Raw genomic sequence first — 26,272 nt, 5'->3', positions numbered from 1 at the left:
TTCTCAAAAGAATGGGGTTATCATGGAAAATATCGTTCAGTAAAAACATTGCTGACTAATGCACTTAGTGAGCTTATCAATACACATGCTCGATCAACGTGTCCCTCAAATTAAAATCCAGCGCAATTCTGCCGCTGACATTTTTAATAGATTGGTGATTTATTTACATCACACTTTCAGAACATTTGGGAATTGAGATTCCTTGCAGCGAGTTGCTCAAAGCACTGCTGGAATAGCATAGAAAGGAACATGGCACTAAGTTATTAGACCATTTAATAGCCTTTTCATAATAGCGTGCAGGGATTTAATGCAACAAAAAAACTGTGTTTTACATTCACAATGTCTCAAAGCATAATGCACAAATGACCTTTGCAATCACTCTGTATGCCATAAGTTAGCACAAAATGTCACTCAGCCTGCAAACTGACAATTGACAAGTCAGAAAGCAGCACTGTCAGCAATAGCTGCTGCAGTCTACTTTGAATCTGGGTTTAGGCGGTTCTTGACCATATGTGTTCTGGTTCATGATTTGCTACCGTTACAATGTGTGTTGTCATGAAAATGCCAAAAATAGAGAGCTGGCCATTCAGAGGGTTTGTTCAATGTTCTGAATTGTCCACAGTGGTGATGCAGATTAAAACCAGGTAGGAAACTGGGGATTTGTGTTAAGTGATTTGTTCTGTAGTGATTTGTTCTCCATTCCTCCCAGCAGAAGGGCCACAGTGGCTGTCATGAGGCAATTGTGGGGTATATAGATTTAAAAGGTTGTTTGCTGCAGCAGACTAGAATTGGCATGGATCATTGAAGCAAGAACCTTGCAAACATGGGTGTGAAATTCACCTGTGACATTTTTCTGGCATTGGCAATTTTCCCATCACGATTTCAACATTCTCTATAAAAGAAATTGCGAAAAGCAATTTCCTGTGACCACTTTACTATGTTTCAGTTATATTAAAGGTCAGTTTCCTCATATTGTTTGCACCTTTGCCCACAGCAGTGCCCTCAGGAAGTAGCCCTTGCAAGCTCACGCCAGCTCTCTCCAGCCACTGAGGGATGAGTGTTTGCTGTAGTCCTGTGATTGGGTTAGTAACGTCCTGCTGGGGGAACTCAGGAATCTGCACGGTTTTCTCAGAACAATGAATGCAGGAATTTCTGAGAATGAGGGAGACCTGATTTTCACCTTCTGAGCAATGTAGGTACTTGTCTTGGTTCCCAGGGTAAACCTGCAGCAGAAACAAAAAAGAAAGTGGTTACGCTGATCTCAAAATCATCGTCAAAATTGCGCACACTCTCAGAAATTGAAATGGCCATCAATGTGAACTCTTAACTTTATTTTTCTCCATATTGCTGCCTGACCTGTGAAATTCAACCTCACTCTCAGAAACCTTTCTTCAGGGTCCTTGCTGTCTATTTCTCCTCAGATATGACACTTTGTTGCTCACTGCGGCATTGCAGGAGTTGGGAAACATTTTCCAGCCAAAATGGAGAACCTTTCAACCCATTCTGGCATTTACATTTACACCTGGAAGAGTTTTATTGGAATGGTATGGTTGATGGTGATTAATTTGATCAAATAACGATACCACTATCAAAGGGAAGTGTGATATTTCAGATGTACAGTGTTTCCCGCAATGCAAAAAGTTTTTAGATTTGTCACTAATCACCGGTGCCTAGGTTTGTGTGGAGGATGACGCACATCATATGGTAGAAGCTGAGTTGAGACTGGGCTCCTGGCAAGTCACTGGCAGCACAAAAGGAGATCTACTCAGCAGCTATCCCTGTTGAACCTGATCCATACTTGAACTCCAATGAAAACAACTTTGTTCTTCATTCTTCAGCATGTTTCCCTAATCCTGATTGAAAAAACAACTTACTCTTTTCAATCAAGATTCATTTTGATTTATTCGGTCGATCCAATCCAAAATATTAAGTTTTACACGACTTTAGTTACTCCACCGCTGCCCTCCTGAGCACTAGCGTGGGTCTCTGAAACTAACCTTTCATCCCACCAGCTGAACTGCCAATAGTAACCTGCATCCCTATGTTATCTTTACATTTGGCAAATGTCCCAGAGGGCTTTACGGAAAAGTTCAGTATGCAGTCATGTCAAAGTTTCAGTAAATAAGATGAGAAGCAGTAATGATTACTCTGCCCATCAGGTCACGTTTATCATTATATTGTCACTGGTCTCATTTGGCTGCAGTGGGCATGAATGCAGGGGAATGAACCTTGCTGAATCTCAGTATTTTAACCAGATTTCATAGAAACATAGAAAATAGGTGCAGGAGTAGGCCATTCGGCCCTTTGAGCCTGCACCGCCATTCAGTATGATCATGGCTGATCATCCAACTCAGAACCCTGTACCTGCTTTCTCTCCATACCCCCTGATCCCTTTAGCCTCAAGGGCCATATCTAACTTCCTCTTAAATATAACCAATGAACCGGCCTCAACTGTTTCCTGTGGCAGAGAATTCCACAGATTCAGCACTCTCTGTGTGAAGAAGCTTTTCCTCATCTCAGTCCTAAAAGGCTTCCCCTTTATCCTTAAACTGTGACCCCTCATTCTGGACTTCCCCAACATCGGAAACAATCTTCCTGCATCTAGCCTGTCCAATCCCTTTAGAATTTTATACGTTTCAATAAGATCCCCCCTCAATCTTCTAAATTCCAGCGAGTATAAGCCTAGTCGATCCAGTCTTTCTTCATATGAAAGTCCTGCCATCCAGGAATCAATCTGGTGAACCTTCTTTGTACTCCCTCTATGGCAAGAATGTCTTTCCTCAGATTAGGGGACCAAAACTGCACACAATACTCTAGGTGCGGTCTCACCAAGGCCTTGTACAACTGCAGTAGAACCTCCCTACTCCTGTACTCAAATCCTTTTGCTATGAATGCCAACATACCATTTGCCTTTTTCACCGCCTGCTGTACCTGCATGCCCACCTTCAATGACTGGTGTACAATGACACCCAGGTCTCGTTGCATCTCCCCTTTTCCTAATCGGCCACCGTTCAGATAATAATCTGTTTTCCTGTTCTTGCAACCAAAGTGGATAACCTCACATTTATCCACATTAAATTGCATCTGCCATGAATTTGCCCATTCACCTAACCTATCCAAGTCACCTTGCATCCTCTTAGCATCCTCCTCACAGCTAACACCGCCGCCCAGCTTCGTGTCATCCGCAAACTTGGAGATGCTGCATTTAATTCCCTCATCTAAATCATTAATATATATTGTAAACAACTGGGGTCCCAGCACTGAGCCTTGCGGTATCCCACTAGTCACTAACTGCCATTCTGAAAAGGTCCCGTTTACTCCCACTCTTTGCTTCCCGTCTGCCAACCAATTCTCTATCCACATTAATACCATACCCCCAATACCGTGTGCTTTAAGTTTGCACACTAATCTCCTGTGTGGGACCTTGTCAAAAGTCTTTTGAAAATCTAAATATACCACATCCACTGGCTCTCCTCTATCCACTCTACTAGTTACATCTTCAAAAAATTCTATAAGATTCGTCAGACATGATTTTCCTTTCACAAATCCATGCTGACTTTGTCCGATGATTTCACCTCTTTCCAAATGTGCTGTTATCACATCTTTGATAACCGACTCTAGCATTTTCCCCACCACCGATGTCACACTCACCGGTCTATAATTCCCCGGTTTCTCTCTCCCTCCTTTTTTAAAAAGTGGGGTTACATTAGCCACCCTCCAATCCTCAGGAACTAATCCAGAATCCCATTGCTGGGCTAGGGTTATTACAGTGCAAGGTGGTACAATTGTATTTTATCCAATATACTGGACACAATATAACAGTTCTGAAAAAAAGGATAAACAGTCGATGTTTCCGACCAAAACCTTTCATCAGGTTTCATTGCCAGATGAAGGGTCTTGGCCCAAAATGTCGACTGTTTATTCCTTTCTATAGATGTTGCTTGGCCTGCTGAGTTCCTCCAGCATTTTGCAGGTGTTGCTCTGAATTTTTAGCATCTGCAGAATCTCTTGATTTTTAATGTTTTCACATTCTGCCTACGATTTCAAGGTCAAATTGTCCAATATAGATTTAAATCTGAGATCACAGAATAGCATATTGGGAGAATATGATTAATCCTGAACTGCCACTTTGACCCACACCCCCCAACCCATCAGAGGTTTTTCTCTATGAACTGTTCAATTGGGCTGCTAGAGTTGCACCCAACTGCTCTTTAATTGTTATGACATTTGTTGAAAATTATCCTTATCTCCAATTATTTTAAATCCAGTGCCAAATAGAGAACATATTTGTTTCCTAATGCTTTGGAATATATTTGTTTTCTCTCAAAAGAAAATAAGCTGATAGTCACGATATTTTTCATTCCTGAACTCCCTCCTGCCTAGTGTAGTCTTGACAAACCCTCTGTGATGACTCTAAGCCAGTCTCAACATGATTTCTACTATACGATGATTCTGTGGCCTTGCATTGGAGATGAATGGCAAATCAAGAACAGTTTAGCACAGTACGAGCTATTGTAGTCTAAAATGTTGTACTTGTAAGCACTTCTTGTTGAGAGTGGTATCGGCGTTCGATCAAATTAATCACCATCAACCATATTCACTTTATTTACTGCATGATTCAACAGATTTACTATATGTTTCAATGTACATCTGACAAATAAAGCTAACCTTTATCTTAATATTTATGCAATAAATCTTTTCTCAGTGTAAATGCAAACAAAAATAGGTTAGAAGCTTCCCTATTCTGTCCGTAAAATGGTTCAGATGCGTTTACTCCTGCATCCTGTACAAGATGGTAGATTTCGTGGACATGCCATGTTATTTTTTTCCCAAAGTTTCATTTGTTATGCCAAATTGTACTTACCTTGTGCCGGATAATATTATCGGTTCTCCTGCCACCAGTTTTCTCACCAATACATTGTCTCGACTCAACCAACTACAATCTTTGAAATTGCACTCTTTTTGCACAGTACAGGAGAATTAGTGGTCCGACTGCAGTCTCCTGGAGGAATCTATTCTCCCCAGTCAAGAAAATGCTCATTCATCACTGCCATTCTCAACCAGACTGTCTGCCAATCAAATAAGCCTCTTCTGTTTCCTGAATAGATTTGCATTGTGGTACTTTATCAAATGCCTTTGAGTGCCCAAATGTACAGTATCTACTGCATTACCTTCTTCGAAGAATCGCTTAGATTAGTGCAACACTACCTAGTTGAAATACAAATTAACCCATGGTTCACTAAGTGAGAGTTAACTCTGTCATAGAGAAAGGCTTCTTTTGGCTTTCCTACCACTGACAAGACTGATTGTGCCTGTCAAAAGTTTTATACTGTTTTTAATAGTTTCAACATCTGCTATTCTCTGATCCTTTGGAATCAGTTTCATATACTTGAAGTTCTGCAAGATTGTGGTCACAGCTTCTGTAACCTGTACCCTTACAGTCCCAGGGTCAGCGAGTTCAGCCTGCATCAGTTCATGTTGAATGACGGGAAGCTTTCAAGCCTTGCCTTTCAGTCAAATTTTATCTCATCCAACATCTCTGCACCTAACTTACATGGACTCTATATTTACGTATCTACACACGTATGAAGTTTGTGTAGTTTGCTTTGACTGCTTCTGCAAATTCTTTCACAAACAGTTTTCAAAGAACAGTGAGACATGGCTCAAGTCTTAAATGGGTCTTAGCCTTAACAATTAGTTTACAATGTTACGTGAACTATGTTTGTATTTCCTTAATATCTTTCAATTTTTAACATGTTATTCTTGTACCTTATTCCATTAACCCCTTGCACTCTGAATACTGCCCAGAATTCAATGCCTGTCACCTACCCTTTTTTTTGTTTTATCTGAACCTGGAGGCTCTTGCTTTCAAAGCCCCAACAATGGGAATAGCGTTGTTCTGTTCACCCTCAATGGCAAAGGCTTGTTGTTTGTCAATTCTCCTTTTCCTTAGGCACTCTCTTGGGACTGAAAACTAGTTCCTTCCACTTTGGTTTTATGAATTCTCAGATGACAGGTGAATGATGCACCATCAATAACTCACGCTGAGACTTAGGAAGTGAGATATCGGCTTTTATTGACTGAAGAACAACACTACATCCTGGGAAAATGAGGGAGAGCAGCAGGCCACAGTCGCCTTTATACAGGGGTCTGTGGGAGGAGCCACAGGGGCAGTCAGACAGGTATATCTAGTTCACCACAGTGAACCAGATGGAGGAGCTGCGGATGAGTCGGGGGTACCTGCTGGGTGGATAGGCAGATTATGAGATGGTGTACCCCTTCCGCTATTTCTTCCGGTCTTCAGAATCAGAATCAGGTTTAATATCACTGGCATATGTTGTGAAAGTTGCTGTCTTTGTGGCAGTAGTTCAAGGCAATGCATAATAATAGAAAAAAACTGAATTAGAGTAAATAAATAGATAAATAGTTAAATTAAATAAATAGTGCTAAAATAGAAATTAAAAATAGTAGTGAGGTAGTCATAGTTCCGTTGTCCATTCAGAAATGTGTGTTCTTCCCACGCATGGACCTTAGGCTGCCGACATCGTCCTTCACTTTGACCGGTCGTGGGCAGCAGGGATCTCTGACCTCATATGTACTTCTGAGACCTGGAACACGCACAACAGGCACCTCAAGTCACCCCAGAGTTCTCCAGGTTCATTAGAATGATAGATAAACCAATGTGCCGGCATTGCCAGCACTAAAGCTGTAGTTAATTTTTGCCTTTCTCCTCTCACGTACTGTATGTGTGACAGGATCTCATGTTTCTGTGATAGGGTACTTCTCTAATTGCTTTGTCCCATCAGATCAGGTATTGATCAAAATACCAATATCATGATGCCTTCTTATGAAAATACTCTCTGCTTTCAGTGCTTGCAACAGAAAAAAAATGGGTGTTAACATTCTAAATACTTCATCATAACAAAAATGATGTATCTGTTCAGATTGTGGCTGCAAACTATAGCAGAATATTGGTTATTTAAAGGACACTGGTTCTGAATAGGTTCCATTGACACCAAAGTGCACCCTATGTTGGGAATAGTACAGGGTGCCACATTGGGAAGAACATTATAGCAAATTATCCTTTCACAGCTGAATAGCCCTTTAGTAAGCTATTCAGGCGCTAATCTAGTAACAGCAGGTTTATTGTTAATGGATTATTATGGTGGGTTGCTAAAGGTAACATAGATTTGATGCTTCCAGAATTCTTAGATGCTTGTAAAGTTTAGTGGATCAGGAGCTAGAGGAACATGTGAGATCGGGTGTCTCCTGAACTACTTGAACCTCTCCGAGAAACTGCTGCTTCTGTAGTCAGTGTCCATGCCGCAGCACGATAGGTTACACAACCAGAGGGCACATCGAGAAGCAGTCCAGAGAGGGACTCGGCTTCTCATCAGGGTGCCTTACTCACTGAGTGCTCTTAGAACAACTCCTCTAAATGCCTCCAACAACATCCTCAATCCACTAATTATGTCTTCACTGAGCATATTGGAAGGATGGGAAGAAAAGGGCAGATGGAATACAGTTTGGGAAATATACAATAATGCATTAATGTACAATAATACAATAAAGGGAAGAAAACTACACACTATTATCTAAACGGGGAGGAGATTCAAACATCAGCGGTGCAGAGGGACTTAGGAGTCCTTGTGCAAGACTCCCAGAAGATCAATTTACAGGTTGAGTCTGTGGTTTTAAAAAAAAAGGCAAATGCAATGTTGGCATTTATTTCAAGGGGAAATAGAATATAAAAACAAGGAGATAATGCTGAGGCTTTATAAGACACGAGTCAGACCGCACGTCAACAGTGAGCAGTGAACTAGCTAAATGACAAGTATCTTGGGAGCAAGAGCAAGAGTAACAAGTGGACGTAGCAAAAGGGAGGCTACCAGCCAGCTCCTTCCATGATGGGATGTTGATGGGAGGAGATCTTTTGCCAGTTCGTGTCTCCTCTATACTGATGAGCACTGCCAAAGACTTCTTTTACCACAATTTTCCACATTACTTTCCCTCAAATGCTGACAGATTGCATTCACCTGGCTGCATAGAATAGTAAGACAACACAAAGTAAACAGTTCAAACTAAGGTAGCCGTACAACATGCAAATATATTCCAAAGATCAATTGTTCTGGGTTCCCTTAGATTTGGCTTTGTCAGTCCAGTGCCCCTGCAACAATGCTGATTCAGGCTTTGACGTGCATTGCAGTTGGCAGCAAATGGTCCATGTAGGATGAAGTTGAGCTGCTTTGAGCCTAGTTGGCACTGCCCGCTCTGACCATGAGCTGCAGTGTTCTGGGCATTGCTGACTGGGTACTGCTAAACAGGAAGGATGCCCTCTCTTGAGAGGACAACAGATTCAGGTTCCACAAAGCATTGTCAATTCTCCAGGGTGACCCCCTCTACAGTTTTGATAACCTGTTGGGAGACAGATTGCAAGACTACTGAGACAATCTCCAAACCCTTCTCCGCAATCTTTCTGCCAGCCAGGGCCCTGAGTTTAGACTGAAGTGTACAAGTATGGATAGCTTCTGCTTTCTTCTGTTATGGAAGGTGAGATGTAGTCCATCAGAAAATATCTTTAACATGACAAAAGCATCTCAAGGAAGCAGTCGAGGGAATTATTAAATGAAAGGTTATTGCTAAGCCTTAGGATACTAGGGCAGTTTACCAAAAGCTCGGTCAAAGAATATGGTTTTGAAAAGCGTCTCAGAGGAAGAAAGCGAGACAAAAACAGAGGATTTAGGAAGGGAATTCCACTATTTACAGTCTTGGCTAGTAACTCAAAATTTAAAGTCTCACCGGTGACCACTTCTGGCCATTTGGTGGAGATGCCTCAAAAGATTTTGTGTTGGAGAAAATGGTGGAGGAAGGGAGGGACTGACTTCTGGGTATAAACTGCATTGTGGCTATTTCCATAAATACATCAGTAAAGTTGGCCTCAGGAAAGACAGCATTCAAGCTCCTTAAATCTGTACTAGTGGATTCTACTCCACATCGTATGTGATTGCGCACAATTTACAGTGGTCCTTCCTATCAATGTGATGAACTTTCCATGGTATAAATTTCAAAATAAATTAATTATCAAAGTACTTATATGCCACCATAGACAACCCTGAGATTCCCTTTCTTGCAGGCATTCACAGTAGCTACAAAGAAACATAAGAGAATCAGTGTAAAACCGCACACAACAAAGATGGACAAAAATGTACAGAAGACAATAAACTTTGCAAATACAACAGAGAAAAATAATAATAATCAATGAATAAGCAATAACTACTGAGAATATGAGCTGCAGAGTCTTTAAGAGTGAGTCAATAGATTCTGGAATCAGTTCAGTGATGGGGTGAGAGAAGTTATCCCCTCTGGATTCAAGAGCCTTATGGGAGAGGGGTACATGAACATGGTGGTGTGGGACTTGAGGCTCCTGTATCTCCCGGCAGCAATGAGAAAAAAGCATGATCCGGAAGGTAGGGTTCCTTGAAGATGAATGCTGTTTTTCTGCCAGCACAGCACTCGTTGTAGATGTGCTCAATGGTGGGGAAGGCTTTACCTGTGATGGACTGGCTGTAGGTTTTTCCATTCAAGGGCATTGGTGTTCCTATACCAGGCCATGATGCATCCAGTTATATACTCTCCACCACGCAATTATTGTAACTATTACATGGGACAAAATAAATCTTCATTTGGGCCAACAGATTAAACAGCCAGCATGAAATTGCTAAAGGAAGGTCACATTTGACAAACCTAATCGACTTACATGAGATGGTGACAATGAACATTGTTGAAAGTACTGGTAATCTGTTTGAAATCTAACTGGGCTTCTGACAAGATGCAACTGGCAGGCTGGTCACAAAAATCATGGAATTTAATGGAGAATGGCAAACTGCATTTGAATTTAGAGAACTGACAGGAAGCAAGTGGAAACAAGAAGTGATAATAAATGGTGATAAAGAAGGAGTATGGTGTGTTCGCCTTTATTAGTTAGGGCATGCATGTAATGGTAGGATGGACTATCACTGAGGTTTCAGAAGGCCTGTGTGGCGGCTGCAATTACCAGCCACACCATCAGCCGGGCATGTTAAAGTGTCCTGTAGCCAACCATCCTCCTGATAATCTGGCAAACGACCGAGCTGTTGCTTTACACCGGCCTAAGTGGATGGGGCTGGATAATTGGTTTGTGCCATTCTGCTACAGCCAGAGGGGTGTTCTCTGGAGCTGCTTCATTTATGCCGTATCTTTTTAAGGAGAGGAATGTTTTCCCTCCCCTGCAATTTACTATGGACTGGCCAGCATCAAATATAAACCTGCAGTCAGGCGATGAGTGGGATTCAAGTTTGGACTTTAGAGCAGTTCTGTTGAGTTTGTAAATATTTTGGGTAAATAAAGCCCCTATTTTGTTCACCTTTACCTGCTCTCCTAGTTTTATGTTTACCCTGGTCCTTCACAGCCTGTAACTTGGTTCCCTTGCTTTTCTGTAATAAGTAGATCAGTAGTTAAATTAATTTTCTGATGATACAGAAATTGGCTGTATAGAATTTAACCTAGAAAACTGCTATAATGACCTTAGGAAGATGTAACACGATAAACAGAAGGATAATGAAGTGTGTGTTAGTCCAAAATGACCTAGCGTTGGATGTTGATAAAGCCAGGTGGATAGGGTGTTTAAACATCACATGGGATGCTTACCTTCCTTTGCTGAGGCATAAAGCCTAAGAGTCAGGAAGAGATGCTGGAAATGGAAAGAACATTAGTTCGGCCACTGTTTGGGGAGTGTTAGCTCCTGGCCTTCACTTGGGGCTCAGCTACTAAGCCTGGTAGAGCCGTTTCTACTGACAGGAGAAGGGGCAAAGGCAGGTTACTGGCACCTTAAAACCAGTCACTTTGGACAAGTGGGGCTTGTCGGCACTTCATCTGGGAGGGGAAAAACTCTGATCTGAAACTGCTGCTGCCTTGCGGCTACTCATGGGAAAGGCTTTGGGAGTAAACTCTGAGGAAAAGTCCAGGGCTGGAGTCCAACATTGAGTTCGATGCTGACTGGCAACTCCTGCGATGTTGCTGGTGCCAGACTGTATTGGCCTCTGGGCTTCCTTTGGATTTGCATGGAGAGCAGGAGCCTACTGCGTGGGCAACAGCTTGCTCCTCTTCACATTGTACAGCCCTGGCTTGTGTATCGTGTAGACAGCTAGGAAGCAACATCCATAATCCACTGGATGGCCTAATGAATTAAACATGGGTATCCTGAACAATGGCAGAAGTAACAAAAAATCAAAAATTGTATGCATTGTAATGACCATTTAAATGACCACCCCTAATTTTGTAATTATGTCAACTGGTTTGAGATTCTCCCACCAGTGGAAACATCGAAACATCTGTCCTGTCGTGCTCCCTAAGTATTTTATAAGTTTCCACAAGATCATAAGACCATATGACATAGGAGCAGAATGAGACCATTTGGCACATTAATTCTGTTCCACCATTTCATCATGGCTGACCCATTTTTCCTTTCAGCGCCAGTCTCCTACCTTCTCCCCTCATTCTTCTAATCTGTGGAGAATTTGGATCTAATTTCTTCAGCTGCTCCTGACAGAGCAACCCTCACATCCTGGGAATGTGCCTAGTGAATCTCACTTGCAATGTCTTCAATAGTTTCTTATGAAAAGAGAACCAAAGCTGCGTACTGTGCTCAGAATTAAGCTTTGGTTAAGTCACGGAGTATAGGGTGTAGTTCTGGTTGCCACAGGAAGTGTGGTTACGTAGGAGGCGTTTGTCAGGATGCTGCCTGGTTTAGGGAGTATCAACAACAATAAGAAGTTGGACAAACATGGGTTGTTTTCTCTGGGAGTTAGAGACAGAGGGAAGAGCTGATGTCAGTAAATAAAATTAGGAAGGCATCGAATGGGTGCATAATCTTTTTTCCTGGATGGAAATGTCAAATTTTAGAAGGTGTAGCTTTAGTGGGGAGAGGGGGAAAGTTTAAAAGAGATTAAGTTTTTTTTTTACAAGAGAGAGGTAGATGTCTGGAACATGCACCCAGAGGAGATGGTGGAAGCAGAAATATTAGCAACAGACATGTGAAGAGCGAGGGAATTTGGGGTGATAATCCAGGCAGATGTGCAGTTTAAATTGGCATCACAATCGTAGTTCCATGTTCCCTGTTACTTGTTCCATGTTCAAATAAAGTATTCCCCCAAGCAGTATGGTCAAAAACAAAGCGGAATAAATTTAAAAAAATTGATAGAAGTACTGGAGGGGACTAAGGAAGACTTTCTACCAGCAATGGAAGGTGTCGAGGAGCTAGGTGGCAAACCCAGGAAAGTGATTTTAAATGTCACTTTTTTTGACTGCACAGGTGTGATAGGCAGAATATTCTCCCTTTGCTTTTGAGAATATTTTTCTGAGTCTCTGAAACATTGTGCAGCTGATGTGTTGTTTTAAAGTCTACGTGAATTGAAAGTGTAAACAAATGGATGACTCTGCTTCGAAGGTGTGGGTAGATATAGCTTCCGGGTCACACTGCCTCCTCAATGTGCACCTGCCCCTGTACTGTCTTCTGCTGGTGCTAACGCTGTGCTCTGCTAGTCTTGGTTTTTGTAAATGGTTTTACGCTCATAAATACTAAGACGGACTTCTGCTGAAGGACTGACAGGTACATTTAAAGGAATGATTGCTGGCTATTTTATAACTGTAAACTGAAATGATTAAATTGTTGTGTATTTGGTTATTTCAGAGTGGTTTCTGAACAGCAAGACATGCTACGCAGTTGTAAAAGTTCCTTTGAAACTTTTTATATTGATACAAAATACGTATGTTGTGCTATCGGTGTGCAAATATGATAAAATGAGAACAGAATAATGTTTTGAAAGAGGAAATACAATGATCAGTTAACAAGAAACAACGCTACGGACATTTTCAGAAAATGTAGGTTTTCGTAAAAACTTCTATCCAACTCAACAAAAATATTCATCTGTCATCTACTGATTTCAAAATGTATTCACGAATGAGATACAAGTTGATGTATTCCTTCACAATTGTTTTGAGGATTTAAATAGAGTTAGTAGGTGGTAGTTAATAACTGGAGAGTATTTTTGTCGAACTAAAGGTAGCGTAACAGCTAAAACATCTTGTGAACAGCAATATCAGTCATTTCAGGTAAGCACAAAACGTTGCTTATTTTAATCGACAGATATGTATTCTTTTTGGTTAACAGTGCCATCAAGATTTGAAAATTATTGAAATTTATCCCAATGCAGTGGATTGCCTTTATTTTGAACGTGTATCGTGTACTTTTTGATTGATTGAAGCTTTATCACAAAAGCTGGATATCTAGAATTTTGCTCAAATAAATTCAGAATTACCCAGATATAATTTATTCATCTACAAATGCTCTACTAATATTAGAACTACATTGGGAGCTGAAGTCTTGTTTACTAACCACTGAAATATGAAGTCAGTTTGTCATCCATTTTGTTGAATTGGTGTTATTGCATGAATACGAGGAGTAATTTATAACAATGAACAGTACATCACAGGAGCAGACCCTTTGGCCTACAATCTCTGTCCCAACCATGATCGCAATAAGTTAATCCATCTGCTGAAACAAGGTCCACATTCCTCTTTTGCTTGTTCATGCGCCTGGCTAAAGGCTTCTTAAACATTGTTATCATGTCTGCTTTTCCCACTTGCCATGACAGCTCATTCCAGGTACCTACTACTCACTATAAAAAAAGTTTACCCTATAAACCTCCTTTAAACTTTCTCCTTCTCGCATTAAATTTATATCCTCTAGTATTTGACATTTCCATCCTGGGAAAAAGACTTTCTATAGCTCTCACAGTTTTATATACCTTTATCAGTCATCTCAACCTCTGACACTCCAACAAAGATGATCCAATTGTGTCCTTTATCAGGTCTCCCTTCAACTTCTGCCATCCCAGCAAAAATGATCCAAGTTTGTCCACCCTCAATTTAATTTAAGAATACTGGGAGAATAAAAATAGGAACATACATTTACTGATTAGTTGAAACAAATGTAATGAGATCCACTGTCTGTGTGCGCATATTCATAAATAGCATTTATATAGTTCCTTTAACGTTGTAAACCATCACAATTCACTTCACACATTGTAATCAAACAATTTTTAACTGCACAGGAAGTATGAAGACAGAATGAGGCTGGAAAGAGCTGTTTAAGCAGGATATTCAAAGGCCAACTTCGGTGGAGCAATTAAAATCAGGCCGTTTGTGGGACCTGGAACAGTTTAGAGAGGTAGGGAGGGACAAAGCTATGCAGAGGTTTGAAAACTTTAAAATGGAATTATTATTTAACTCAAAGCCATTTGAACCAACTGAAAGTCAGCAAGCACAGGATGATTGGCGAATAGGCCTTGGTACAAGTTAGAAGGTCACAGATTTACCAGGCTCTCACAAAGGAAAGAGGTCTGAATCACTATCAGGAGGCAACAAAGCTATCAAAAAAGGATTTGGCATCTCTTGAGCTCAGCCAGTGATAAGACCAGAAGACCTAGGAGCTGAATTAAGCCATTCAGCCCATTGAGTCTGTTCCGCTATTCAATCATTGCTAAAGAAGTTTCTCCATATCTCTGTTTTAAATGGACGCTCCTCTATCCTGAGATTGTGCCCTCTTGTCTTAGACTCCACCACCATGGGAAACATCCTTTCCACATCCACTCTGTCTAGGGCTTTCAACATTTGAAGATTTCAGTGAGATCCCCCTTTATCTTTCTAAATTCCACGAATACAGGCCCAGAGCCATCAAACATGATAACCCTTTCATTCCCAGATTCATCCTGGTGAACCTCCTCTGAACCCTCTCCGTTTCCAGCACATCTTTCCTTAGATAAGGAGCCCAAAACTGTTCACAAGGTGAGGCCTCGCCAGTGCCTTATAAAGCCTCAGCAACACATCCCTGCTCTTATATTTTAGACCTCTTGAAATGAATGCTAACATTGCATTTGCCTTCCTCACCACCAACTTAACCTGCAAATTAACCTTTAGTGTGTTCTGCACAAGGACTCCCAAGTCCTTTTGCATTTCAGAATTTTGGATTTCCTCCCCGTTTATAAAATAGTCAGCATATCCATTTCTTCTACCAAAGTGCATGACCATGCATTTTCCAACATTGTATTTCATTTGCCACTCTGTTGCCCGTTCTCCGAATCTGTCTAAGTCCTTCTGCATCCTACCTGTTTCCTCAACACTACCTGCCCCTCCACCAATCTTCGCACATCATCTGCAAACTTGGCAACAAAGCCATATTTTCCATCATCTAAATCATTGGTATACACAACAGAGATGGGTGAGGTTAAAGAGGTGGGCACTGGAGGACTTGTCGATGGTACCGATATAGCCAGCCCCCCTCCAGAGTAAGCATCTGCTTCTGCATCAGGCCACTGCCTGAGGAAGGAATGAATGTCATGAGCTGTGCTAGACTTCCAGATACATTGCAAACGACAGGATTCAATTAAAAATAGACACATTCTAACTGAGAGTGTTTAGTAATCACGTTGACTGGGTGATACTGGAGTAAGAGTAAGCAAAGGCGAAAATTAAACAAGAAAGATGAAGGAATGTAAATGATCACAGCTGTCCTTGTGATACTTGTCACAATCACTTTTTGATGTAATTTCTGACTTTGTCAGTGCTGTTTTGTTATGGAGGCATAAGAATTGAACTGAAAGAGGGGCAGCCTAGTGAATCGAGAAGGAAGTTGCAATGAATGGAAGTGTGGAGCTACAGTTTCTCTGCCCTCTGAAGTGAAACTAATCACCTATTTTAATTGCAATAAAATGGAACATTCAAGATCTTGCTCATTAAGAGCCAATGGTAGTTAACTACCTATTGCCAGATTAGCTCTAGAATAATTTCAAAATATCTTGTTTTTGTCCTAGCCTTTGATTTCTCCCTCTGGCAGTAAAAAGAAGTCACCTCAAGATTTTTTTTGCACACATTCCATGCGTATACTTTGAATAGACCTGAGCTGGGGACTTGCTGAGTGGGTTTTAATCAGTTCACACTTATGGTGAAGCACTGTGGAATTCGTAGCCTCTGGTTCCTAGAAATTTATCCTTAATAGGTTACTGACAGAGTTCCAGCTAGGAGCTGTTACTGTACTTGATTTGTGCAGTTGAATTCATTCCAATCTTATCACAAAGGGCAATGCTGCACACATTAACACCAACAGAGCAACATACAACTTTAGTTTCAGTATGATAAAGAAAACCTATTGCTATAAGCCGGTCACATGCTCTGCAGCCTACTTGAAATTATATTAATCATACTAGAGCAAAATTCTTGGCTGTGTAGCTCAGATCCATAACTAAGAATAAATCAATCTGTCAGGCCATAATCTCAGTTGTATACATTGATCCAGGATGGTTTCTGCAAACAAATTTGTTTTGGTGTGATAATTAGAAAGGAAATACGTTTTGCTCCATAGCGTCTACTTTTCAACAAATATGTTTTGCCTAAAAGCCTGCTGTGTTGTTTCTAAGAGTGAATTCTCCTTTTATCTTTTTTAATTACCTAAAAATATTTTTTAAATGGGGTAAACTCCCCTGTTGAATGCATTCTATTGAAAAATCTCAATCATGAACATCATAGTCAAACTCACATAAATATAGTCTATATCACTAACTGAAGAACATTTTACTGACGTGAAAGAATTAGAAGAAATGGAAACAAATTCATTTTATTAGCTTTTCTGTGCTGTGTGGTGTTCACCACTGCTGGATTCAATTAAAATGGAGAATCAGACATGATCTAAAAGAAATTGTGTCCATTATAGTTGGCCAGCTCCAGCAGTTTGCACTGTAGAAAGCAGATAAGTGGAATGGTTGCTCTGCAAACTAGGTGGGTGCCTCAGCCTGTCAGCCAGCTCTGCACTTGGATGACAGATGAAACTGTGATAAGGTGCAGAGCGGCATTATTACACAGGAAATCTACACGCTTAGAGGTAGCTCCACCGCAGCTAAGTTGCTTTTCAAACATCTTTTAAACCACACTGAAAACATACTGCAAAGAGCAAGAAATGTGTTATGCTACACAGAAGGCAGGAGTTCACACAATTTTTAAGCAACTTTGTACTATGCTTAAGCAAAATTCAGATGGAATAAGTGATTATAAAAGGCATAACAAAGAATGAAATATTGAAGTGGTTAAGTTCCATAAAGTTTGGCAATTAGTAGTTTGTCTAATACTAATATTTGATAACAGAACCCTCCTAAAGACATGCAGTTGGCCACTGTAAATTGTCACCAGGAGGGAGGTAGAACCTAGGGGAGACTAGATGAAAATATGGGGAGAATAAAAGAAAATTAATGGCATCAGGAAGCTGAATGGCCATTTCAATACTCTAACTTCCAATGATTCTATGAGTGACTTTAGGAAAAGCTTGGTTAGGCTCAGGTCACCTGAAGGAAGGAATTGAGCTGCAAAATTAATAAAATGATGTGTTGGAGATTAACTAGCTAGGTGAAATTGAACTTGAACTAGCAGCGTAGAGGAACAGTGGGAGCTTGGGGTCGACGTCCCAGCTACCATGCAAGTTGATAGGGTGGTTAAGAAGTTAGTCTTCATTAGTCGGGGGATTGAGATCAAGAGCGGCAAAGTAACATTGCAGCTCTATAAAACTCCAGTTAGAGCACACTTTGTGTTCGTTTTTGGCCGCCTCATTGTAGGAAGGATGTGGAAGCTCCAGAGAGGGTGCAGAGGAGATTACCAGGAAGCTGTCTGGATTAGAGGACACGTCTTATGAGGAAAGGTTGAGCATCCCTGAGCTTTTCTCTTTAGAGCGAAGGAGGATGAGAGGCAACTTGATCAAGCTGTATAAAATTATAGGAGGTTCAGAGAGAGTGAAGAGCCATCGTCTTTATCCCAGTGTGGCAGTGGCTAATACTAGAGGACATGAGCTTAAAGTGAGTGGAAGAAAATTTAGGGGAGTGGTAGGAGGTAATTTTTTTATATGTCAGAGAGTGGTATGTGCCTGGCAAGGATGTTGGTAAAGAGCAGATACAGGTAAGGGGGAAGGGTTAAGTTCAGAATCAAGTTGAATATCACCAGCATACGTTGTGAAAATTGTTTCCTTGCTGCAGCATCACATTGCAATACCTAGTGATAAAAACTATAAATTACAATGTATATATAAAAAACGTTAAATAAGTAGTGCAAAAAGAGAGGGAAAATACTGAGGTGCATGGGCTCACTGTCCATTCAGAAATCTGATGGCGGAGGGGAAGAATCTGTTCCTGAAACACTGAGTGTATGTCTTCAGGCCTCTGTACCTCCGCCTTGACAAAAGTAACGAGAACAGGGTGTGTCCTGGGCGATGGGCTTTCTTAACGGAGGATGCCGCTTTTCTGAGGCGTCGACTTTTGAAGCCATCCTGGATGCAGGGAAGATAGTGTCCATGATGGAGTTGGTTCAATTTACAACTTTCTGCAACTTTTTCCAATCCTGTACAGTAGCTCTTCCATACCAAACAGTTAGAATGCTCTCCATGGTACATCCATAGATATTTGCAAGTGTCTTTGGTGACTTACCAAATCTCCTCAAACTCTAATTAAGTATAGCCACTGTGATGTCTTCTTTGTAATTGCATCAATATGTTGGGTCCAGGATAGATCCTCAGAGATTCTGACACCCACGATCTTGAAACGGTTCACCCTTTCCACTTCTGATTACTCAATGAGTTCTGGTGTGTGTTCTTTCAACTTCCCCTTAGTTAACTCCCCTTACTGACATTGAGTGCTAGGTTGTTGCTGCTACACCACTCAACCAGCTGATCTACCTCACAGTGTGGGTTCAGGTCAGCACAAAATTGTGGGCCGATGGGTTCATTACTGATCTCTGTTCTATGAGAAAGGGTAGGAGTTTTAGAGAGTGGCTGATGAGTTTCTGTTTAGGAGGAATAGTTCTGGAGTATTGGTGGTGTATGAGCAATGTATACTAGAAAGGCTGACAGGTTAAGTAAATAAGCTGTCACACTTTTGTGAAGGGGGGATTTGAGGAGATAAAATTAAAGGATGTGGGGAAGGAGGAGAGAGAAGCAAGATAGAAACAGAGGAGCGGCAATATTACAGAAGATTAGGTGAATTCTCATTTTAGAGGTGAACTTCATGGTTACACCAGCGGTGACCTTTAATTTGAGTGTGGATATGAGGCAGGTAATTCACAGAGATTGTGAGGTATCTGAGACAGTGATGAAATTTGAGGTCAGAGAGTTCAAAAACAACATGTGAAAATTCGTACTTATAGGATATAGTTTAAGGCCAGCTGGAGTATCGTGACCAATTCCAGCCAGCATACTTTGGTACAGATGAAAAGACTTAGAACAGAATGCAGAAGAAATTAGCTAGAATGGTCTATGTAATATGTTTGAGAAGCTGGGTTCAGTGTCCTTAGAGCAATGAATGCTAATAGGAGATTTAACAGAACTACAAAATTAAGAATGGCTTGGATAGAGCCAAAAACAAGAAACAGCTCTGAGTACCAGATGCATGAGTAATCGGGGATAAAGTTTTAAGGAGATTGGACACAGCTCACAGGAGACATGAGGAATATGTTGTTAAGATCTGGAATGCAATGCCTGAGACAGTGACAGTGACATCTGTTTACAGAAAATTGAATAGATACATAGAGGGGAAGTACTTAAAGATATGAGGAAAGAACATAGGGGTGCAAGAAACTGACTGGATAGTTCATTCAAAGAGCTCGTCCTGGTTATACGTTCAATGATGGCCATCCTTTCGTTTATATTCACACCTAATCTTGTGAAGGTTGGTCAACCTAGTTGTGAGCTAGATGTAGTAAAGATGGTCCCCTTCAACCTGAAGGAGCAATAACTGGAGCACAACCGACTATGAAACCAATGAGGGGTAGCAAGGTGCCTTCAGGTGGAAATGGGATGTAAAAAGGATGGAAAGAAGGAAGTAGATCTTGGGGAAGAACCTGAGATTTGGCTTGAGGAAACAGGCAAGGATTACAATTTGGTGAGAGCTTAAAGATAGGAGAAAGTACTTGAAGCAAAAGACTCTGATATTAAAGGGTGGACCATTACCGAACTAGTTTGGCGCATATTAAGTAAAGCTTAAGAGAGAGGATTTAGGAAAGGGTAAAAGTCTGGGTGGCTCAGTAGTGTAGTGGTTAGTTCAATTGCTTCACAGCGTTACTGATCTCTGATCAGGGTTTTATTCCGGCCGCTGCCTGTAAAGGGTTTGTACGCTCTCCCCGTGACCGTGTGGGTTTCCTCCCACTTTCCAAAGACGTATGGTAGGGTTAGCATTAGTAAGTTTTGATCATGCTATGTTGGTGTCGGAAGCATGGCAACACTTGTGGGCTGCAACCCAAGCACGTTCCTCGCTGATTTTATTTGAAGCAAATGATGCATGTCATTGTATGTTCTGACAACAAAAAAGTCCAATCTTTAATTTTAAGTCACTACATATGGGTTAAGGATAAAGAAATATGTAATCAACAAACTGAAGGGCTTGCTGACTGCTTTACAGTCTTCTTCACTACATTTTTAAATATTATTGCATCTAGATAATTCAACTGCCCGGGTTTAGCACTGGAAAATCTACTGCGGTATCATCCAGTGCTGACAGCCTTTGATGAGCAGCAAGATTTTTTGAGGAGCAAATTCATTTGTGACCACAAAACATTAGTGACCAATATTTTGGTGGGATTTTGATGCCAATGTCTGAAGAGAATTTCTGCCCCATTATAGACTTCCAAGATTCAAGATCATATGAGAATTACAAATTTGCAAAGCAAGCCATGCCTTCAGACAACAATGTAACCAAGGTGCTGAATTATTGTGATAGGAGTAGACTCATGTTACCACAAAACTTCTGAAGTTATTTTCTTATTCCTGGAAGGATGTCAGTAAGGGTTCAATAATTAGAGCTAACATTCTCTCCATGAATCTACAGCTGAATGCCTTATCAAACAATATATTTGCAAGGTTACTCAAATATTACTAAAATATTAAATACCCAATACCTCTCCCTGCTTAGCTATAAACTCCAACTCAACAGAGAATATATCTCAATTATATACACAGTATACTAAATAATACAACTACTATATACAGACATCCACAGCATAGTAATTATGTACAGGTTATATGTAAAATACATTAATTGCATATGTCTTTCCTGACAAAGGGCATCACTGCTTGGCAGAAGAGACTTGTGGCTGTAAAACAATCTCAGGTTCAGGGGCCTCCTCTGTTGACTCTGAGACATATGAAATGGTTTTGATAGCTCTGGATGTCTTTCTTCTCCTTTTCTCATCTTCTTCCAGTTTGTGCAACTTGATCTTGTGAAGATGCATTTAGTAAACTGCAGTATTTTCTTATTAATTCTTCTATTGCCCCCTTTATGATCTGATCTCCCCTCTTGGTTTCCTCATTCACAACATCATCTGATGATTCCTCTGTTTTTGTATCTCCATTGACTCCTTTCATTTTGGCCTTCTAGTCATCCAGTTTGGATTTGGTCTTTACATCCACTTTTTGTCTTTCACTTGAAGTTCAAGCAATAACCTTAATGTGCACAGAGTAGACTTTTGTTCTTTATACTCACAAAAGCCGAATACCTGCAACTTTCCTGAAGTTCTTGAGTTCTCTTTCAGCTTAAAACCAAGCCATATCTTATAAGTAACCACCTGACTAACATATCAGAAGCTTTCTCAGATATGTTGTCTACAAAAACTGATGTAGTTGGACCATGGCTTTCGTCACTTCCATGATTCTTCCGAGCAGCATGGTTCTTCCTTGGTCCAATATGTTTATCAACTAGAGGTTATCCTCGTCCCATCCTTGTCACTAATGTTGTGTTTTGTACCTTCAAAATATTAAGCTAATTCAAAGGAAGATGCAGGAGTCAAGGAATTCGGGTCTAACTTTAAGCAAGGCACACATGTATCACGTGGTAGTGTGATGGCATATGCAATTAATGTATTTTTACATCTAACCCATAACTAATTATTTAAAAGAATGAGAATGCTTAAAATCACTCAAATATTTTTGAAATATAAAGTACATAATAATAGCCAAGTGTTGATATTGTTTTCTGGTCTATGGGATGTTGCTTGGTGATTTTTCTTGTATTTTGTCTATGGTTTTTTCATTTCTTATTCCTTGAATTCCTCAGGGTCATATTTATGCCAGTCGTCATTGCTCCCTCTGGACATATTATACACCAGTTTCATTGTTCAAGGACACTACTTGTATACAGTTGTTCCAAAGAGCTCAATTCCCTAATTTTGGTTTGTACCATTTTGTTACTCTAGATGCAATGATAGTTTGGGCAAACTTTCTAGGCTAAGTCATGCATTTGCGTAATGGTGCTGTTCTTTCTCCAGTATACATTGTTATTGAAGAAACCAATAGCAGCAACTGGAAAAAATTACTTTGTCTGTTCTTCAGTCTGTCCATCTCGCAACATCAAAATATTTTTAAGTTCATTTACAGCAACTGGGCAACTGCAAAGCACTTTTCCCATATAATCAGAGTCTGAACAGGGTAGGAATGAAACTGAACAAACACACCTACAGAAAGGTCATCTTAGTGGGAAGCACAAGTAATAAGTACAGTACTAAGCAGATGGGGAAGGGCGATGGCCATGGGGATAGGCTGTAAACAAGGTTAGCAAGTCAATGAGTGAATGGGAGCACTGAGTCAGTGAGAACGTAGAACATAGAAAAAATGTAGCAACACTAAGCACTGAGGAACTCAATTAGTCAGGCAGCATTTATGGAGGGAAATATACAGTTGACATTTGGGTTGAGGCCTTCATCTTGGCTGGAAAGAAACAGAAGAGGTGAAGAGATAGAAGGTATTTAAAATGGCGGAAGGAAGGCAGGAGCAGGAAATAGAAGGATGTGTTCAGTAGACAGGCTGGGCATTGCTGCACATCCAGAGGATAAGGAAAGGCATAAAAAGGGTGAAAAAACCCACAATAAACTTTTGTCTATGTTCTCATTTTCTAACTGCTCCCATTTTCTCATTGACAAGCCAATCACTATCTCACAATTTACTGTAATTGCAAATTTTGTTTCATCTGCCAATTTTGAAATTGCGTTTCATAGACCCAAGCCACTAACATAATCTTTAAATATAGGATCTGTTTATTTCTGCTGTTCGTATTTCTTGTTCTTTAACAAGTTGTCTATCCTTGTCAATATATGCTGTTGCAGGCTTTTATTTCAATTAATAATCTTTTTTATGAAACTTTATCAAATGCCTTTTGAAAATCCAGATCTACTACATCTGGATACCTGTTTTGCTCGTTTTGTTTTCTTACAAAAGCTTATCATAACCATTCAGCATCTTTTCCTGTTCTTAAAAAAACCCTGTTAACTCATATTATTTCATACATGGCCTATCTTTGGTTTTCATGAATATTGTTCAGATATAATTTTCATTTTCCCTCTTCCTCATTTCATGGTTAATGGATGAAATTGGACAACTTTGATCTAAGCTCTAAAACATTAAGGGTAATCTTTTGTTAGGGACATTAATTTGCTAAGGAAATTCAATTAAAGTTGGTCACAGACTTTGAAGTGCCTAGAGAATAGCTTCATTCATGAATAAGGGAAGAATGACTCACTTACAGTGCAATCATCAAGTCTTCCAAAGAACATTAGTCATAGATTGACGCAGAAAGTCAATTACATCAAAGTTTAAAAAAAGTTCAATCCTGTGTGTCTTTTCAATTCCCACGAAAATACCAGTAACAGTCTCTTGTCTGCCAGCAACACACAGAGATAGGTTGTTAAACATCCTTGAAACTAAAATAGATTACTTCAAACATACTGAGTACCCAGGCTGAATGGTGAATCTTATTTATGATATATAGATGGTTCATTAAACCCTTAGATGCAAGAAGTCGTTAAAGTACAAAGGTATAATTTGGTATATATGTTAGTACCTCACAGGTAAAGTGAAAACTAGGACACTTTAATTGTCAGAAACTTTTACAGCCACAGAGTCCTATACAATTTACGATCTTCATTGTCTTCACCTTGTTTATGCACTAATGCCACACTAGGCTATTGCTAATTGAAGGAAAGTGCAGAGTATTAGAAACTCAGATATTTTAACCCTTTATTCAGAATTTTCTTCCACATCTTTTCTTTAATGTAGAAATGGGAAATGCTTCTAGTAAAGTTGAAATGACTGGGATGCTCTCTTTTGGAATGTAGAATGTAGAATGAGGAGAAACACTGTTGAGCTGAATAAATTTTTGATTTGTATACATTTTCAGTCATTCCTTTAATGCAAAAAGAGCAACAGAAACTCTCTTGGGCATCTTTCTGATGTGATGACCATATCAAGAATTCTTTGAAATCCTGATTATTTTTTTTCCTAATTTATTTTCCCAATATGCATAGGAAAATATATTTGGTTCCAATTTACATATCCTTTAATAATTTAGTGTCAGAATACCAAAAGAATGGCAGAATAAAAGGATTAAGGATGATGAAAGTCTTAAAGTAAATGATATATGTGAACTAACTTGTCAGCCCACCAGTTTCATTCAATCTACTTTATTTTAAGTAAACTACATTATTTGACCATGAGATCTGAATATTGAGTGTATCTTGAAGGGACCATGGTTCACAGAATTAGATCCACTCTTAGTTGTGTTATCGATTGACACTCTTTCCTAATAATGATCTTTCATGATTGAATTCTTAGAGAAAGTGACAAAACAAATTGGTGAAGTAGTGGATATGGTATGCATGGATTTTAGTAAGGCATTTCACCAGGTTCCCCATGGTAGGCTTAGTCAGACAGTCAGGAGGCATATGATCGAGTGAAATTTGGCTGTGTGGATTCAGAATTGGTTTGCCCACAGAAGGTAAAGGGTGGTAGTAGTTGGGGCATATTCTCCCTGAGGTTTGGTGACCAGTGGTTCCAGAAAGATCTGTTCTGGGACAACTGCTGTTTGTGACTTTTATAAATAACTTGGATGAAGAAGTGGACGGGGGGGTGGGGGGGGGGGGTTAGTGAGTGTGCAGATAACACGAAGGTATGTGATGTTGGGAATTGCATAGAAGGTTGGTGTTGATTACAATGCGACATTGATAAGATGCAGAACTGGACTGAGAAGCAACAATCAGAAAGTTGTGAAGTGATTCACTTTGGAAGGTCAAACTTGAAGGCAGGATTCTTAACAGTGTGGAGGAACAGAGGGATTTGGGGTTCACATCCTCAAAGTTGATAGGATGTGTGCTGGCCTTCGTTAGTCAGGGGACTGTGTTCAAAAGCCACAATGTAATGTTGCAGCTCTATAAAACTCGGGTTAGACCACACTTGGAGTATTGGGTTCAGTTCTGGTCACCTCATTATAGGAAGGATGTGTAGAGAAGATTTACCAGGATTAAAGAGCATTTCTTATGAGGATAAGCTGAACAAGCTAGGACTTTTCTCTATGGGAAGGAGGAGAATGAGAGGTGACTTGGCAGAAGATATACAAAATTATGAGAGGCATTGATAAAGAGGACAGCCAGACACTTTTTCCCAGGACAAGTATGGCTAATATGAAGGGGCATAACTTTAAAGTGTTTGGAGGAAAGTATAGGGGGATGTCAAAGGTAGGTCTTTTACACAGAGAGTGGTAGATGCGTGGAACACACTGCCAAGGGTGATGGTAGAAACAGAAAGAGGGATTCTTAGATAGGTGTATGGATGAAAGAAGACTGGAGGGCTATATAGGAGAGAAAAGTAGAAGAGGTTAAAGGGTCAGCACAACATCATGGGCCAAAGGGCCTGTACTGTTCTATATATTCCATGTTGTATGTTGTCCTTCATATTCAAAGGAAGAATGCTTCACTTACCCACATGAAAGTTAAACTTACTGTAAAGTTCAAATACGAGATATATGTGTAATTCTGGGCAAAATGTTCCATTTAACTATATCAAAGTCATTTATCTTTCACATTTTTTGTGTTTTTACTTTTTTAATCTGAGGAACCAAGGATCTGACACATTATTGAATTATTTGTGCAGACAGAATAAGCTGCTTAATAATATGAAATGCCCAGCTTCCTAAGCACTAGGTTTAAATACATCTCATTTCTGATACAAGTCTAAGGTTAGAATTATTCCATTATTATTCCCAGACTCGAGGAATAACATAGTGGTGAATGGGGAATGAATGTTTCAGCACTCTGGGTGCAGCTTTGCTTCTAAGGTTTAGTGAAAGTCACAACATATCCTTTCCTCAATGCTCACATTCAGAAAGTT

The 26,272-nt window shown here is 40.1% G+C and overlaps 1 protein-coding gene across 3 annotated transcripts in view; it reads left to right on the top strand.

Moving 5' to 3' along the window:
* cd247 (CD247 molecule) overlaps nt 1-26,272 on the top strand; it is a 107,508-nt gene that overhangs the window by 47,823 nt on the left and 33,413 nt on the right. The window contains exon 1 of one of the 3 annotated variants that reach the window (XM_073045337.1): nt 296-644. The exons of 1 other annotated variant lie outside the window; for it this stretch is intronic. The gene's annotated coding sequence lies outside the window, so the exon portion shown is untranslated. Of the gene's footprint in view, nt 1-295; nt 645-12,535; nt 12,647-26,272 lie in introns of those variants that run through there. One more of the 3 variants, XM_073045336.1, reaches the window with a different exon arrangement.

Source organism: Hemitrygon akajei, chromosome 5, assembly GCF_048418815.1.
Source record: "Hemitrygon akajei chromosome 5, sHemAka1.3, whole genome shotgun sequence".
Classification (NCBI taxonomy): Eukaryota; Metazoa; Chordata; class Chondrichthyes; order Myliobatiformes; family Dasyatidae; genus Hemitrygon; species Hemitrygon akajei.
The sequence above is the reverse complement of the archived record's forward strand: the minus strand, read 5'-3'. Positions and strand labels throughout refer to the sequence as shown.